The sequence below is a fragment of the Apodemus sylvaticus genome, chromosome 11 (genome assembly GCF_947179515.1).
Source record: "Apodemus sylvaticus chromosome 11, mApoSyl1.1, whole genome shotgun sequence".
Lineage (NCBI taxonomy): Eukaryota > Metazoa > Chordata > Mammalia > Rodentia > Muridae > Apodemus > Apodemus sylvaticus.
In genome coordinates this window covers 43,766,247-43,785,657 of record NC_067482.1, presented here as the reverse complement: position 1 = coordinate 43,785,657, position 19,411 = coordinate 43,766,247, and the positions used below count along the sequence as shown (strand labels likewise).

The 19,411-nt window shown below is 46.1% G+C and overlaps 1 protein-coding gene across 11 annotated transcripts in view; it reads right to left on the bottom strand.

Moving 5' to 3' along the window:
- Window positions 1-19,411, bottom strand: part of Apbb2 (amyloid beta precursor protein binding family B member 2) — a 314,642-nt gene that overhangs the window by 220,583 nt on the left and 74,648 nt on the right. The window lies entirely within an intron of this gene.

Sequence of the window (19,411 nt, the reverse complement as noted above, 5' to 3'; positions counted from 1 at the left end):
CGTGGGTTAGGGAAGGTGCAGCCACAGCTGGTAGGCATTTCCCTGACAGCTATTCCAGACAATTGCAAGACGTCAGGTGTCTACTGTCCAGCAAGAGGTAAAGCGGGAGGAAGCTCCAGCCGCTCACAGTGTACCAGGGACTCTTCGGGTCAGAAGCAAGCTGTGGCTGGCTCTTCACTCTCTGCCCGCTTCCCGGTAAGGTTATCGCCCAGGCTTTGTGTATTCAGACTGGGATTCCACCCACAATCCTCTTTTTACTTTATTATTTTTTTGGCCTTAAAGGAAAATTGTGAAACTCACTGTGAAATTCCACCCTAAGGATTAAAACCAAGACTTATATAAGGCTTGCAAATGCAGAGAAGCCACAAATCACTTCTGTGGTGTCTGCTCAGTGCTATTCAGGATGTGGTTTCATATCTGGGAAGCCGAGACCCAGGAGACGTGGGCTCAACAGAAAACAATGCGTCACTGTACACTGAATTCTGAGTCTAGCTTGGAGTTCTCTAAAATATGGAAGCATTTGCCGAGCTGGGCAAATGTGATCACTTGAGATTTCAAAACCAGCTTCAGTCATCACCCCGAGGGAGGGAAAGTCAGGATGCATTTGGACTTCATCCGCATACTTTACTGAAATGCGCAGTGGTTTTTTTCTTTTTAATTGTAAATCACACTGGCAATAGACAGGGGTGGTGCGGGGGACCCAGCACAACCTCCCTATGCTCCAGAGTCTCAGGTCTTGCTGTCTCACTTGTAGGCTAAAGAGACTTCAGAGCTGATGAGAAAGCACAGTGAGACACACGGTCCTCTGCCCAGATTCCAATTTAAAATTATTTCAAGATATTAAAGGAGATCACATTTGGTAACTTTCTCTGTGAACAAATACTAAGTAACATTTAGGAGCCAGCATTGTTGAGAAAGATAATGGTACTGTTTCTAAATAATGCAGTTTCTTTATTTTGGACATGTGGTTATGTTGTGGATATATAATTTGCTTCAAAACAGCTCATCGAAACCATAATGATGTATGTGTATGTGTGTGTGTGTGTATGTGTATGTATGTATATTTATTTAGCTCACACGAGTATGGAAGAATACTAATACGGATGGAAATAAGATGGGGTTACACAGGTAAACTTCCTTCCTTTTCCTATGTTGCTGTGTGTCAAGCAAGAGTTGTTCACGTGAGGAGAGAAAGCAGGAAGTAAAACAGGGCAGGTCTGACTTGCTGTCAAAACTAGAGACATGTGAACGATGCAGGGACTGCGAACAGTGTGCGGCTGTCAGTCCACAATCCACAAATTCATAACCTGTGTGCCACAGTACTGTAAGACATTAACTAACAGGGAAACCAGGCAGAGTAGTGCACGGGATCTCTGCGCTGTCTCCCTCCTTTCCGTAAACCTAAAACCCCATTTGTAAAAGACTAAAAAGAAGGAATACAGATGTGTTTGTGGGTTGGGTTGGTTTTTGGAAATGGGGTCTCATGCAGCTAAAAGCAAATAGGAAAGAATGGAAAGAATGGAAATAATGAAGAGGAGGGCTGGCTGGGGACAACCTTCATTCCTCTGTGTACGTCAAGCAGCAGTTGTTCTGTGTGATGGGAGATGGTTCGGGCTAGCCTTCAACTCCTGATCCTTATTCCTGGGATTCTTAGGTGCTGGGGCCAGAGACATGTACCACCATACTTAGTAAAGTTAATACTCTTGATATTGTCATAAATTACATCTTCAAACTAATTGCACAACAGCCAGGCATCTTTAGCAAATGGTGTGGGCAAGAAGACAGGAATTGGGTGTATCTGGAGAACACACTTCACCTAGGCTCTTCGGTGGAATGTGTGACGTGGAGTTTTCTGACCGACTCTTCCCTACCTTGATGAGCCTCCCCTCACAGAACCTTCAGACACTTCAGACTGAAGCTCCCCAGCTGTTTCACTAGGATCCTGGTCTCCTCCTCTACATCAAATGTCAGAGAGACTGTAGCACATCTAACAGCGAAACCAGGCAGACAGTCCCAAGACTCCAAGATCCTGGATGTTAATAAATCCCAGAACCTGCCACGCTCTGGTTAGGCCTGAGGCCGGCTTCAGTGGAGTAAATACACGTGTGTACTGCAGACTCAGTCAAGAGCTCAAGGCTGTGGAATTCACAGGGCAGTGGGGGAACTACTTCTGTTGTTTTGCTAGATGGATATGATGTGCTGGTCACATGACCTTCTAAATAATTTTTATGCCCATAGGTTAGTGTTGCTGTCAGCTGTCATCAAAGAAGGTCATCGAAAGCGCTGTCATCAAATCAAAACCACGATATCCATGTCATCCCCAGCTGAGGAAGAGAGTCGTAAAAAGAAAATAGAGCCAGAGGAGGTGGTGGACCGTGGGCGAGCACTGTTTTCTGGGCATGACATGGCTGTGGCCTTCTTGAACTCACCGAAGCTGTGGTTATCTACACAAGAAGGGACCAACGATGGAGGGAAGAGCCCACGAGGCAGGAATAGTGGATGGGGGAAGGAGAGAGTTTGGTATAGCCACTGACGATGCTCCTATAACAACTCTAATAAACTCACTGTGCCATTTATAAGAAAGAAAGAAAAAGAGAGAAAGAAAAATAAAGAGATAGAGATAGGGAGGGGGAGGGGAAGAAGGGGAGGGGAGGTAAAGGGAGAGAAGGGGAGGGGAGGGGACGGATGGGGAAGGAAGGGGAGGGGAGGCATGTTGTGAATGAAGAGGGGATAAACAAGAGGAGCAGGAGACAAGAAAGAATAACAGGAAATAAATACAATCAAAATATTTTATAGACACGTGTGAAATGCTAATGAACTGTTACATATAAGCAGTTTATGGTATCCGAAAACACCTTTTTTCCTTTTTAATAGAAAGGCAGTTCAGTCCTTCAGATACCCTGTCCAACATCCTTTGCCCTCTCTCTGTAGGAAATCATTCTCTGGAAGATTTCAGTGAGACCCCCTAGGCTTCCGCCTAGAATGAGCTTCCTAGGTGAGACTAGCCTAATAAAATCACCCGCCATGATTGACAGCGATTCTTCCTGCAACCAAACTCCTGAGAACTGAGCGTGTAGCCACAGAAGCGCACTCACATTTCCCTTGAGATGCCATTTGAAAATGCAAATGACCAAGGGAAGTAACAATACTGGAGCATTTCCTGCTAGGGGGAGGGGTTCATAAAAACACAAGTATGAGTGGGGAAGAACTGAGCTCTGTGAACCGGAGTCAGCCCCAGACCCCGCTCGCTCAGCCCTGGGCTGCTGTCCCTTCCTCCTCTAGGATCCTTTGAGGCCTGACTCCATGTCAGCTGTGGTTTGTTCTCTCCAACCACAAAGACAGGATCCCTCTCTGGAATATCTGCTGTCCACAAGGTCTTTGAGTCCCCACAGCCTAAGCTCAGCATCGCGGGCTGGAGACACATTTAACTGGGTGTCAGAGTTTAGCAACGCTCATGCTGTGGGGTTTGGGGTGCCTCCTTTGGGAGGTAATGGGAGCTGCAACTCCCTGAGGCTAAGCAGCATCATGTGGGGATATCCCAGTACACAGCACTCCGGGGCAAAGATCCAAATTCAAAACTTAATATACAGTTTGCCTAGGATACATATTGCTTTTTTGTACTATGGTAAAATTTAAAAAAGCAACAAACCTGTTGAGCGGAATGACTGTGGTCAGGGGCCCGTTGTGTTCACTGCATCCCTGGGTCTTGGTTCTCTTTTCAGGCCACACAGAGTTCATAGAACCCATCTAGGACAGAATTATATAAATCACCCCCTCTAAGCTAACCCCAGAGCCACCGGTATGGTAGGAGAGAGCTCCACAGACCCCAAGGCCCACCACCACATGGATACCCTGCGAGTCTGACCCACAGACAAACATAAAAACAATTACAGCAGAAACATACACACCACCCACTCTGGCTCTACAAAACTTATGGGAAACTCAACAGGGGATTTTTTTCCCTTGGTTCTAAAGGAGCACAGATCATATTAGCATTTCCTACCACGACTGGTAATGACGGAAAAAGAGAAAGGGGCTTTTTGACCAGAGGTCTGTAGCCAGGATGCCCCTCCAATTTGAGGCCCAAGCCAATACAACAATATGCCATAGTTCCCACATTAGGGCACATTTCAGAAAAGGTGGAAAGTGAGTTTTGCCATCCAACCAACTGGGTTCATTCGAAGGCACTATTGTCTACAGAAGGAGGCCCAAAGCTGGCTCTGGTATGTTCCTTTCTGTGGACTTACAGGCTCGACTAACTGTTTGGTTACGAAAATCTTCCAACATTGGGATCTAATGAAAAAATCAAGTATATTCAAAAAATAAAAGGATTTAAAAAAAAAAAAAAGGAGACTCAGCTCTATCTCTGGTACCAATTGTAGAGCTACCATCTATTTTCAGAAATGGCTAAACTTGGGGTGCTGCCTGAGCACCCAGCCCATCACAGGCATTGTCCAGAGAGTCAGTTTCATGAACAGGATCTCTGTGTCTTCAGAATTTTAAGATGGCCAGTGGCAAAACACACCAAAGCCGTTTGGATTGAAGCAGCTAAAAGCCAGCCCTTGCTCTGTTGCTTTGTGACCAGGAAAGCCAAACCCAACACAGGTTTTAGATTTCTCCGTTACCAGCAGTGTTTTTCCTTCTGTGCCCTCCATAAAAGGTGCTGTGTTTCAAAGAGAGAAGCGTAACTCTACCTACCATCAATAACACATGTGCTCTGAATTAATCAGGATGAAAGTGGGCTACGTTGCCCTATCTAAACCCTGCTTGTATATGCAATGAACAGACTGTTCTACATTCCAACAGAAACAGAGGAAAAAATCCTCTAATTGTAGTGGATGAATGGGTCCCCGGCCACAGTTAGAAAAGCCATCATAGACTAGGCAAAGGGACTCAGATGCGTGTGTATGCACCCCTTCATGGGTACACCTCTTGTGAGCATAGTGAAATGTGTCTTCGGGGTGCGGGAGGCTGTACTAGGGAACTTTCCAGTTGCTATGAGTGAAGTCCCTGATAAAGGCAACTTAAGGGAATGAGGATTTATTTGATGGAGGTTATCACCACAGGACGCGTGACATGGCTGCACACTGTCCGCAGCTGGGAAGCAGGAAATGAAGGCTGGTCATGCTCAGCCGGCTTTTTTCTTTTCAAATCTTCTTCCTTCTTCTTCCTCCTCCTTCCTCCTCCTCCTCCTCCCCCCCCCTCCTCCTCTGCCTTCTCCTCTCCTGCCACGGCTTCCTCTTTTCTATGGACATAGGTGTTTCACACGTGTGTATGTCTGTCTATGTACCTTGTGTATGCCTAGTGCTTGTGGAGTCAAGAAGAACTGGAATTGTAGATGCTTGTGAGCTGCCATGTAGGTGCCGGGAATCAAGCCCAGCTCCTCTGAAGAGCAGCCGGAGGTCTTCAATGCTGAGCCATTGCTACAGCTCCTTTGGTAATTTCATACACACATACAATTTATTTACATCAAACCCAGCTCACTCCCTGTCTCCAACTCACCCTGAAACCCTCACTCCTCCTTCCAACTTCATGACCTCTTTAGAAAATAATAACAATGATGATAATAATAACCTACTGAGTTCAATTACTGCTGTATGAGGATACATGGGCATAGTTTCAATCACTAGAATAAGGGGTGGGGGTGGCCAATTTCCTAGGGTCCACACTCGTGAAGAAAAACACTGACCCCCCTTACCCAGCATCCACCGGCTACCTTCATTCATTCATTCATTCATTCATCCATCCATTTTATCCTTTCTTTTTTCTTCTTTCCTTTCCTTTCATTTTTCTTTTTATGCAGTCCAGGACCCAAGGCCAGTGAACGGTGCCACCTTCTATTTTATAGTAGGTCTTCCCATCTCTATTCACCTAGTCTGGAAGACACTCACAAGCACGCTAAGAGACTAACCTCATCTAAATTATCCTTCACTAGTGTGCTTTGAACCTTGTGTCCTAGCTAATTCCAGATCCTGTCCAGCTGAGAACACTATCGCGGCGGGAGAGGGCAGGTGACAGAGAAGGAACCCAGAGGATAACCACAGATGTCTTCGACGTAGAGCGTTCCATTTGCCCCTCTGCTCTTCCACACCGTTCAGTGTTCCAAGCCATCTGACAGGAGGCCCTCTTAGCTACTGGCTCCGTTTGGTTAGGCTCTCGGGGACACCCCAAAGGAAGAAGAATGGATCCTTTCCTGAAGGTTCCCTAGGTCCTGTCAGGTGATCTCTCTACACACAGAGCTCTGTCTCCCACCGATGCCCCTGCCTCACCTTTCAGGCCCAAGAATAGGGAGAACTTGGCTGCTACCAGCCCAAGACAGGCATTAAACTTTGGAGTCCCCCTGCCATGTCCCCAGGATGGATGTGACATGTTTCTTGAGCATACTTGGATGGACAGAGAGAAAACTAAGACGTTTGAATACTCACCTGACAATGTACTGCCCTGTAATTACGATTCTCTTAGCCCCACTTTTTTGACAACTACATCAATGCATGAAAGAATAACTCAAAATATTTCATGACAATTTAAAGCTAACTCTTGATCTGGAGCACTGATGGGGGGTGGGGCGTTAATTCACAAAATGTCACCTGTGAAAGAAACACACCAAGAGAATATTTCTTACTTGGCCCTTAAGTCAAATCAAGTCAGCTCTCTGCTCAAGCTCTCTTCTCCATATAATATGCACGCACATGAGTACACACATACATACATAGACACACACACTCACACACACACACACACGCACGCTCATACCCCACTGGGCTGATGCAGGAATATCAAAAGCACTGGGCAGCCAGGGCTCCACAGCAAGGCCCTGACTCAAACCAAAACCCTTCAGTACCCAGTGGCCTTCCACTGCCCTGCAGCCCGCCTCCAGCCCTCCTTGCACTTATGCCTGGAGCTCACGTTCCTTCGTGTTTCTGCTTCACGGGTGCATCTCATGCCCGGGAGGGGTAGGGGAGAATCCAGGCAGCTCAAAATAACCCATGCTGGCTCCAGGCAGAAGGCGTTGGCTCCAGATGGTCCCTCTATAAGACCCACTCCCTGGTCTTCCACCATGGATCCCAGATCACCTACAGCAGCTCCAGGAAGCCTGTGGGCAACACAGGCGGGTGCTCAGGCCTCAGCTTGTTCCTTGTTCCCGTCTCTATACTTATGACCTTACTCTACTACATGTTTGCTTGTGATCTACTCCACATGGTACGAGAGAGAGAGAGAGAGAGAGAGAGAGAGAGAGAGAGAGAGAGAAGCCATGTCTGTCAGGATCTGCTCCCACTACCTAGAAGAAAGACTGGCTGAGGGAGACAGCACTCATTCGGTATTTGTTGATGAAATGAAATGAGTTATCTAGAAAAAAAAAATAAAAAGAACTGCTCAACTGTTTTTTTAATGCTTGCATCTGTGTTTCTTGTGGCCAAGACATTCATGGGTTGATCAATCCACAATTCTTTTTTTTTTTTTTTTTTTTTAGTTTTTCAAGCTAGGGTTTCTCTGTATAGCCCTTGGCTCGCACTGCCTGCCTACCCTGGACTTTGGTTATCTTCTCTCACAGGTTTGCTGAGCTGGTTTTTCCTCAGTCAAGCATCTTCATCTTTGATCCCGGTGATAAACTCTTAGTCCCCCTTCCTCTATCAGAAATGAGAGGGAGCTGTAGGCAAGATGGCTGCCAAAATTCTTACTACACAAGCTTGAGGACCTATGTTTGACAGCTGTGACCCACACAGAGGCAGGAGAAATCAACTCCACAAAGGATGTGTGTGTGTATCATACACATGCACATATGCACACAAACATAACATCCATGTACATACACACAGGTGTACACACATGCACACAAACATAAATACATGTACATACATACATATATACATACATACATACATACATACACAGGTGCATATACATACATGCACCCACATACCCACCCACATACACCCACACAAAATCAAATAAGAATAACAAATCTGGGGGACAGAGAGAGAAAGATTGGGAGGAAGAGATGGAGAGAGACAGAGACAGAGAAATGGGGGGGAGAAGCTTCCCAGACTTTATACCAAGGGAGAGTTTAGTACAATGTCTTATGACCAAGATGACAATGTGTTGCTTTCACGACCTTGCCAACTCTTCCAAGCACACCCTCTTCTGTGGGACCCAGGACAAGAACTATTTTTGACTACAGGTGCTGCAGAATTCAAGGTCATCAAGTCCCCTGAGAGCCATAAAATTAACTGAACAGACCAGGCTGCACAAAGGCACAGCCAAAACACGACCTTTCATAACTTGAAGCTGGTGATTTGAAATTTCACTGTGCGACAGCGACAGTCTCCTTCTTCTTACATAACAGCAATATATGAAAATACAGAGTTGGAAGCCACACTCCTTGTGGTAATGGTCTTGCCTGGAACACAGCTTGCAGTAACATCAGATATGTGTACTTGACCTTGGAGACTCGGTAGTGAAAAAGAATACCTCACCCTGGGTTTTAAATATCCAGATGCTGGGTGTCCCGGCAGACAGAACAAGAAAGAATTAAATCACTACCTCTCATCATCTTGCAGACTCTACTTACCCTACCTAGCTGAAAACTCAGATTTGAAAACAAATCTGCTGGAATGTGAAATAAAAAAAAAAAATTGAAGTTCTTTGAGAGACCTCTCAAGTGTTTTCCTTCTTTGAAAAATTTCCATGTAAATCAAACCAAAATCAACAGGCCAGGGGGAGCTATCAATCCCTCTCTAACAGAGTCACTGTGAAAACCAAAGATTCCATTAAGCTTGCTCAGATGCCAGGCTGCCACGGGCAGCCTCCTGAGAAGACAGACTTGGCCTGCAACCTTGGCTTCTCCTGCACACAGTTGAATTTGTGCCGAAGTCAGCCTTCCTCAGAGCGGCCCTGACCTGGCGGGATGCTCGGCCACTCTGCTGAGCTTAGGACTATGAGAGTAAGTGTAAGCTGCGGCTCCCGTCAGAGAAAGCTGGAGGAAAAACACTCATCTGGGCCTCTAATGGAGTTTCTGAGGGAAATGGAAGTGCTGGCATGCAGCTTCAAGCGGGAAAAATGACGATCAGAAATGGAGAATTGAGCCACTGAACTAGAGCTGCCTGTGAACCCTGCACATGTCCGCAAGCACTTAGCCTTCTGGGGAGCCCAGAACCCCATAGGAGGGCAGCTGTGTGACTCCCAAGAGCTGTGATGCTGGAGGTGCTGTAAGCTCCCTGCTGTCCCAAAGTGACACTGTGCAGGGTGCAAGAGTGCCGGAACAACAGAAATCTAATTTTCTCCCCACTCTGGAGACCAGAGGTCTGAGGTCGAGGGTGTGAAGAGCTTGGTCTCTCCTAAGGTCTCTCAGTGTGTGCATGCTTGCTGTCCCTGTACATTTTTACCTCATCTTCCCAACATCATGCCCACACCCAATCTCCTCTTCCTGTCAGACACCCGTCATGCAGGGACAGAGCCCAACTCAATGGGCCTTAACTCCATTTGAGTTGAACTGCCTCTTCCAAGCCCCTGCCTCCAAACAGGCTTCCACTGTAGGAATTCAACATATGAATTCGAAGGAGGCAGGATACAGCCTATTATGTTGTGAGAGCCATTACTTGCCAGAGCCACAAGGGCTACTAAGATGCAATATACTGATCACAACTGTTGCTTCTTTGAAAACACACCACATTGTTTTATAGCAAAAGGATATGCTATCTATGACAATGTCCCAACATGAATCTGACGGTGACTAACAGGCCAGTGTGGCTTTCGCTAACCTTATGAAACAATTCTTTTAAAACATACTCCATCCATCATGAGGTTTCTGGGGAAAAGGGGGTAACACCCAAAAGGATGTTGAACACTAGTTCACGGACAGTCTCAGATGATCCCACACATCGGACAACCAGAAATTCACCTGACATTAACGGACGCCTGCCTTTACATGTAGACACTCCCTCGTTTACTTCCTTTACGGTAATATTCTGGATTACATGTTCCCAGCATAACATCAGGTTCAACAAATAATACTTCCAGAGATAAAAACCAAGGATATGGCCTATGCTGTAATTTGAATAAGAAATGCCCTCCAAAGGCTCGTGACTGAACACTTGGTGCCAAGCTGCTGGGACTGTTTGGGAAGTTATGAAACCTTCAGTGGATAGAATCTTGCTGAATAAAGTACACCATGGGGTGGGGGGGGGTGGGGGGCAGCCCTTTAGGTTTTATAGCCAAGTCCCTTTCCGTTTTCCCCTTGCTTTCTGGTGGTTGATATGTGGTGACAGGTCAGCTTAATGCTCCTGTCAACATAGCTTCCCCTCTGTGGTGGTCTGAATGACAGTGGCCCCTATATTGGGCCATGTATTCCAATACTTTAGTCCCTAGTTGGTGAAATTGTTTGGGAAGGATTAGAAGGCGTGGTCTTGTTGGAGGAGGTGTGTCACCAAGGGTGGGGGTGGTTCAGAGGTTTCAGTGGACTTGCAGCATTCCCACTGTGCTCTCTGTCCCTGCTTGTGGAGTGAGATGTGAGTTCTCAGATGCTCTTACCACCTTACCTCACTCTGCCATCATGGACTCCAACCCCTCGCAACCGTAAGCCCAGTTAAGCATTTTCTTTTATAAGTTGCCTTGGCCTTGGTATTTTACCAAAACAACACAAAGGGAAATACCATACCCACTGTGATGGCCTGTATCCATTCTGGAATGAGGAGCCAAAATAAACCCTTTCTTTCTTCTTTAAGTTGCTTTTGTCAGGATGTTTTGTTACAGCAGCAGAAAAGTAACTAATATGGTCTATAAGATGGCTTACTCCCAAGTTTGCACAGCTAGATAATCAAAATGAAGACCAAATTTATTTTCAAAAAGCCTGTAACATTCATGTTAGGATTTCTAAAAGTTTTTAACTTCAGCTCTGTCCTCAAGCCTGTGCTACTCAGGAATCCCACAGACATCTGTTGAGGGTGTCCCCAGGCAGCACTGAAGACACAATTGTCACCTTCCACTAACTGATGCCCTAGCTTTACAGTAAACAAACCTGTACATTAAAATCGATGGTACAATGTTAGGGCTAAGATGGAGAAGCTGAGAACACTGAGGAAAGCAAACAAAGGAGCTTGTAGCTGGGTAAGAACAGCCGGGCTGACCAGATCAGAGCAAGGGTGGAGTGGGTGACTATAGCTCAAGTGCTCAGAGCCAATGCACTAAACTGCTACCCTCCCTGCTGCTGGGGGCCACAGAGATGGGGGAAGAGTTCCTAATACCATTCTCCGTTTAGGGCCAGGAGGGCCTGGATGCTCCAACACCCATCTCATAAATATCCATGAAACATCTTTAAAATCCACAGTGCAGAAACCACTATGCAGCTCTAAGCCTATTGGAGGGTCCTGCTTAGCTTTATGAACTAAACTGCTACCAAGCTAAGTAAATTTCTACTTAGGCGGCCATCTCTTTACTGACTGTATTCCTTCAAGAAGACAAGAAGCAAGGGTTCAAATACACACACACACACACACACACACACACACACACACTCCACCACTTCCCCTGCTAGTCTATAAACGCATTCTCTATTCTCCTGGTTAGTATGCTTGTTTCTTCAGTCTACAGCCTGAAAATAAATCATGTGAGGTAGAATTTCATATTTTTTACTCTCCTTCACATCCCTCCAGGCACCTTTGGCATTCCCAGACTCTTCCCCGTGTCCTTCCTGATATAGACTCATAACCATCATTCATTTACTCACAGGTCTCCACGGTGATCCGGTGACCCCTCCCTACCCCACATCCACACTCCCCATCCTCCACCAAACCTTTCCAGCCCTGTCCTCCAGTGCCTCCCTGGTCTCTTCCTTTCAGTCCTACCTTCCCCCCTTTTAACTCCGTATCCTCTACAGAGGATGAACAGAGGCTGAAGAAAGGCCGACTCACCTTTACAACCCACCTAGCACCCAGCATAGTACCTGGGGCACGTACAGAAGGAATGGACTAAGCACAGGAACTCCAACCCCTGTGCGCAGCCTCAAGGCCCCTCGATCTGACCCCCTCTTTCCATTCCATTCTTACCTTAAGTCACCCCCTACTACCTACACCCTCTGTCTACACCGAAGGCTCACCGGCACTTAACTTGGGGCACATTCCCTCTCCAAACCAACCTTCACATGGCTCTCTCCTCTAAACATATCAGCAGCAGGTGAGTGTGTGCCTTGGAAAGCTCACAGCAGCTGAGTACACCAGGCTCAGAGCTCTACTCGTCTACTGTATTTGCAGACGTTGAGTGCAGGGTATGAAGTCAGTTTCCTTGGCTTCCTGGGCTGAGGGCAAGTGGGGCTTTTTTTCACCCTTCAGATTTCCAGTGTCCAACATTCAGTAGATCTCAAGTGCCACTTGTAAGCCCTTTATTCCGCCCTTCCACAAATATTTGTTGAGCACACCATTCTAGGTGGCAGGATATAGCAGCAGGGAAAAAAAAACTGAAAATTCCTGCCTTTTAGAACACTTATAACTTTTTATATGCATACATTCTGGGGAAATATGCATGTGAATATATATATACATATATATATATATATAAAATGTCATTTTTTAAAGGAGGAAAGAGAGACTAACTTAAGAAGGGTAGAACTCAGTGTTAGAAGGTGGTAAATTCCACAGGAGGAAAAGATAAGAGGAATAGAAACTGAGCATCAGCTCGAGAAGTCTGCAGCTTAATACATTAGTCAAAGCAGGGTTCAACATGAATAAATGCTTAGGCAAGAGAGGAAGTGACCGTGTAGATATCAAGAGAAGAGAATACAGGCAGAAGAAACGACCAATGTGCCCACAGGGCACCATGGGTAGAGTGGTCAGCAGGGAAGAAGGCCAGAGCAGACAAGGTCAAGAGCCCCAGACACCTGGAGCCTGCAGGGACACCTGGAGCCTGCAGGCCGGTACAGGACACCTGGAGCCTGCAGGGACACCTGGAGCCTGCAGGCGGGTACACGACACCTGGAGCCTGCAGGCCGGTACATGGACTTCTTCTATTCTGAGGAGGGAGAAGGGTTATCCTAGGCTTTAAAAGAAATGTCACATGTGCCCCGAGTGTTGATGAGGTGACTCTAATGAGAACACACAGAGAGGCTCAGAGCTGCGGGCTCAGAGGTCACTGGCATCTGTGGGCCAGGTGGAAGGAACCATCAGGCCCCGGGTGTGTGGGTGGCTGTGGTGGCCCATACATATCGCTCAGCAGTTTTAGCTCTCTCCTCTCTCTTCACACTACAGAACACAGCAGCAACACCACCGCTGTCAGGCTGTCACCACTGTGGCACCCACTGCTCAGGGTGGCTTTCTCTCCTGCACGGACCTTTTCCAAAACCTGGCTGAGGCCAGGGTCCTGGCTTTCCCACCCTGGCCCATTATCTCAGACGGCTTCCCTTTACCAGCCTCTGCCTTCTGTCAGTTCTATCAGTGACCCCTTTCCTTAAGATCCTCCAGGCCCCTCAAAGCTCACTGCAAACGTGCTCCACTATCCTCACATCTGTTATTAAATTTCCAATATTCAAATCAGGACAAAAATCATGCCGAAGAAAAACAAATACGTCATTTCCGGAGAAGCCCGCTAAGGGGAGAGTCGGGAAATGGCTGCCCCAAGAGTTTAAGGGAGTTGTCTCCTTTGACCTGTGATCTTTATCTCAGGATTTTAATTAAGAAAAATGCAGAATCTGGATGCAGCAGTCATTTAGAATGGAAGTGGCCTTATCTGGGCATGAGTCAATACTTCCAGTCCCAGCAGGCAGGCCTTTCTCAGCAAACAGCTCTGCTGCTCTCCAAAGCGAGTGGCCTCGCAGAGCCAGCCCAGCTTTGCAGCCAGGAGAGCAAACAGAGCTCAAGCCCAGCAACCCCAACAGCAAGCAGAGAGCAGACTGCACCCTCTACATACATCAGCTCCAGGAGCTCCGCTGGCCTTCAGTCCTATTAACTAGATACCATTTCCTTCCTGTTTCTCAGCTCCAGAGGATAAGCGGGTGGGTGGGTGCTTGGTGCTAAGGGTCAACCCCAGGCCTCATGCCAGGCAGGGAGGCAGGTGAGCATTCTACACCCAGCTACATCTCTGGTCCTCAGTGTTCTACCTAGCAGGCTTTCAAGGCAATGTTTACCCCACATACACACACTCAAATACACACACACACACACACACACACACACACACACACACAATTACCTGCTTCCTCTGTACTTAGAAGAAAGACTGAATAGGAACGCTAGGGGGAAACACTGTGAGGAGGAGGGAAGCGGGGAGGGAAGAAGAGAAGGAGGAAACTAGGGAAAGGAATGGGAGGGCATGGGAGGTAGCCATGGCTAGAAAATCCAAACAATAAGAAAAAGAGAAACGCCCTAGAGTATTAATGGGTGAAAAACTCACATTGCCGGCATATATGCCTTAAAGGGGGTGAGGCCTCACAACACGTGAATCTACAAAACATTTTTTCATTATATGTGTGTATTTGTATCCCAGATCTTTGTAACCCACCACCCAAGCAGAACCACTACCGTACGGCCTACACAAACACCTTGGCACCAAGTCTAGCAAGCCTGTTTGTGATACGGCTACCAATTGTGGGGTCCAAGAGCATCTGGCTTAGAAGTTAGTTTAATCTCACGCCAGTTCCCTCTCTGCTTGTGAGTATCACACTGCCCGGCTTCGTCTCCAGCTGAATCATAAAACTGACAGACAAGCCACAGCCATCGAAGTCAAGCTGGTGACAGACAGACTGCATGAACCTGGCCACCGTGGCTTCCTGGGAAGTCGGCAGCTGACTATCACAGCTCTCTGAAGGGTCCCAAGCAGCTTGACTTTCACGTCCGTCCGTCCATCCATCTGTCTGTCCGTCCGTAGTTTCTACACTCTTGAAGGCAGACACAAAAACGGGAAGAGAGGAGGGGGCAGATTGCCAACTCCTATATACTTCACTAACAACACTACCATCAGAAACTCCCAGAAACGCAACCGACAGACCACAGTCTCACACTATCAGAGAAAGATCTTAGTCCCTGCCATTGTCAAATTCTAGACAACAACCACGGCAGCCAACACAAAGAAAGCCGAGGCTCCCACAAAAGGTGTGCGGCCCGGTGGGTGTGCTGGGCAGCCAGGAATAGGCTTTCCTTGTCTAAGCAGCTACTTGGGAGTATCCGATTCCCCCTGACAACCAGACACCTCTGGCACCTCCCAGCAGGTTGATGAAGGACAGGGCAGGTTGATGAAGGGCGGGGCAGGGCCACACACACACACACACACACACACACACACACACACGTCAGCCAGGAATCAGGGAGACTGGTAAGCATGTCCTGCATTTTTATTTTCACCTTCAGGGGTGAGATGAGATATTTCACAGGTAAAAGTGTTTGAACCCCCTACCCACGGACCCCCTCGACCCTTCCCACTATTTCAGCAAAAATAACCAAAGGCCATTTTCCCAGACTTAGCCCACATGAATGCTTAGCACTGTCTCTGGGAATTCCTCAGTATCCGATTCAGCCATGGCTCTGGTCGAGCCTCTAAACCTTACTAGCTATCATTTCAGGACATGAGAGAAGTATGGCGACGCTTAGAGTTTGCTATGTGCTGCCTACTTTGCAGGGGTTCCATTCTTCCTACGGGTGTGCCATGAAGTTAAAGAGGAAACACGTCTGGTTTCAGTTATTAATTATTTCGTGAGAGAGCGCGAGAACGAAAGCATGAAAGCGAGGGAGAACAACTTATGGGAATCTGTTCTCTCCTGACTCCACGTGGGATCTTGGGGACTGAACTCATAACATCAGGCCCAGCAGCACTTGCCAAGCCGCTTGGTCAGCTCTGGATTCAAATGAGTAGATGTAAACCGTGAACAAAATCATTTGATATCTCTAATGCTGGTATCTTTACTTTCTGTAGCCATTTAAAAAGTAAGGTAACATTATCTCCTCTTATGATGGTTTAAAAGAACAAAACTAAGAAGCGCTTCAGTACTTAGCACACAGGGCATGCTCAAGGGAATGTTATGTGCATGCGCACCCTCCCCAGCCCCAGAAGGGCGGGCACTCTGGCTGTCTCTGTGCTTCCTTCAGCTTCCCCTGAAATTGCCACAGCACCTTTCTCCACGACATCCTCCCACATTGCTCTGGAATTTAACAGAACTGCGCTTTAATAAGTAGATCTAACCCAGCATCCTTTATCTCTCCTAAGTAAATGCCTGTTCAAGATCAGTGGCCACTTCCAGCCCTCTCTGAGAACTAGGAATTGAGAACCAAAAAGTGGTGGTTGGTATTTTACTTCTGAGAAAAATCTTGGTAAAGTCACTAATTGTTGTCTAACTTCCCTAGTCACACAGACACTTGAACCAGACACCAGAAAAAGAGGCCCAACAGTAACTAACTCTACAAGAGTTAAACGTCCTCAAGAAAATGTAACTTATGAAGTCAATATGGAATAACTTACTGGCACACTAAATTTTGTCCTCAGATGGGTGTCAGCTGCATGACAGTTATAATGAAAACCATTTTCTTTCATTCTCAAAAGGGGCTGAGCAGGCAAATTGCACAGAACAATTTTGTAATGCAAGCTAGCACGGTGCTGATACTCATTTTTAAAAATCAATTACTTATTTAGATACTGTCCGTGTAAAAACATTCAACACATTGCTTTTGCTTATGAATGAAACTGGGAATCGATACTTCTTTGAGCACATAATTAATTTGTAAATTTCCATCTTGAAGAGTTACCGTGTGAGAATATAGATCTTACTGGAACAGTATAATCAGACTAGAGTTTTCATTCATTTCAGATCAGCACAAGATCCAGAAATCACTGTTTGTTCCTGTATCAGCAATTGCATTAAAATCCATAAGCATTGAGGACACACCACATACGGTATCTGTCATGGCTTTTGTTTTTTTAACATTTTCATAGAATTCATTAAAGAGGTCACAATTTATATTTTTACTTTCCTTTTTCTTTTATTAGATATTTGCTTTATTTACATTTCAAATGGTAACCCCTTTCCTCATTACCCCTCTGACAACCCCCTATCCCAAATCCTCTCCCCTGCTTACCAACCCTCCCTCCTACTTTTCTGACCTGGCATTCCCCTACACTGGGGCATCAAGCCTTCACAGGACCAATGGCCTCTCCTCTTATTGATGTCTGAAAAGGCCATCCTCTGCTATATATATATATGTAGCAGGAGCCATGGGTCCCTCCATGCGTACTCTCTGGTTGGAGGTTTAGTCCACAGGAGCTCTGGAGATACTGGTTGGTACATGTTATTGTTCCTCCTATGGGGCTGCAAACCTCCTCAGCTCCTCGGGTCCTTTCTCTAGCTGCTCCATTGGGGACCCTATGCTCAGTCCATTGGTTGGCTGTGAGCCATGAGTATTTTGATCCCCCTTCTAAGAAGGACCAAAGTATCCACACTTTGGTCTTCCTTCTTCTTGAGCTTCATGTGGTCTGTGAATTGTATCTTGTATCCGAGCTTCTGGGCTAATATCCACTTATCAGCGATTTCATACCATGTGTGTTCTTTTGTGACTGGGTTACCTTACTCAGGATGGTATTTTCTAGTTCCATCCATTTGCCTAAGAATTTCATGAATTCATTGTTTTTAATAGCTGAGTAGTACTTCATTGTGTAAATGTACCACAATGGACTGGGCTCTCACACATCAACTAGCAATCAAGAAAATGTCCCACAGCCACACCCACACCCACGGCCATGCCCACAGCCACAGCCACGCCCGCAGCCAATGCAATGGAGACAATTCCTCAGTTGAGGTCCCCTTCTTCCCCTATAGTTTGTGTCAAGTTGACAAAAACTAACCAGTACAATACTATCTATGTCAAGATATATTATCAAGGGCTTCAGAATATACAAACCACACACACACACACACACACAAGAATATACAACACAAAGAGTGAACCTAATACAAATCTCAGACTTTAATAAACTATATCAATACTAGCAATCATGCCAAACTAATACAAGACTTAAATAATAATAGGGAAAGGCAGTGACAGTTATATGGAAACTGTATTTTCTGCTCAATTCATTTAAGGCTTGAACTTATTCCCTGAAGAAGTCTACTAAATTTAAAATAAATAAGTAATGTTAATTATTTCAAAAAATAACTTATTTTCAAGTAATGAAAATAAAGTCTAATGTCCGCAAGAGTGGGGAGGGGGTGTCTTCAACCATCACTGATGAACCTGGATTGACTGGGACGGAAGCCAGAAGAGGGTTTGGTGATGGCAGCAGCTCTGCCAGGGCTGTTAAACTCTGGGCAGCTTCCTGACAACCTCTCATTTGGCTGTTCCCCAGCCATTGTATTTACAGTAAATAAGACACCACTACTAGCATAAGGAATTATCTTTCTTATCAGCAATTTTCTCTAAGTATAGGCTCTGGGAAGCCTTCCTTTTAGACTCAAAAAGCAAGTAATTGAGTTAAATAGATTTTTAACTGTTCCTGAAACCTAAATCCCATTTCTCCTCTAACAGCCAGCCCTCTCTGCCAGTCCCTCCACCATCCAGCAGAACTGAGTTCCATCCCTGCTTCCACAGCCTGCCCTACATCTAGAGATGCAATACGTCCACACTGTGCAATAGCTCCGCACTGGCCTGTCCTCAACGCTTCGACCCTGTGAAAACATAGACTACCCCACAGTCATTTACTTTGAGACCTCATAGGCCACAAGTCACTGCTAAGGTGTCTGAGAAGCAACAGTCATCCGATGACTAGCTAATCTGTCTGTAAAGAGAAGCAGAGAAGCAGAAGATGTTGCTTTGGGGCTAACTTGGGGGCTCTGTATGCTAGCACATCGGCACATACGTGTCTGTTTACGTGAATGTGTCAGAATGTGTGCATGTCTATGTGTGCCTTTTTATTTCTATTGTGTATATGTGTACATGTGATATACAAAAATATATATACACACATAGACATGTGTGTCTGTATGTATATATGTGTGCTTATATGTATGTATATATGCACATGTATGTACAGATATGCTTATATGTGTATATATGTACATACACGTATGACTATACATGCATGTATATATGGGAAACCTTATATGTGTATTTCTGTGTACATATATGCTCATATACATGCATGTATATGTGTGTATGTTCACATGGCCCTCCTTCCCCAACTTTTGCCCCTCCCGCATCTCTCTGCTCTTATTCCTCCTAATCAATTTATTGTTTATGAAGTTTCCTCCAGAAGCTGCAGCTTAGCAACCTCATAAAAGGAAAAGGCTTTTCTCAGTATGTGTCAGTGACAGTCCGGAGGCCTCCAAACACTAACCGCTGTGACCATGACTGGGCAGGCTTATGTCACAGCCCAGAGTGACTCAGTAAGTCCTCTTATCCAGAGGATAGAAGCGAGGTGAGGGGACTTGCCCAGGGGAATTCTGGGT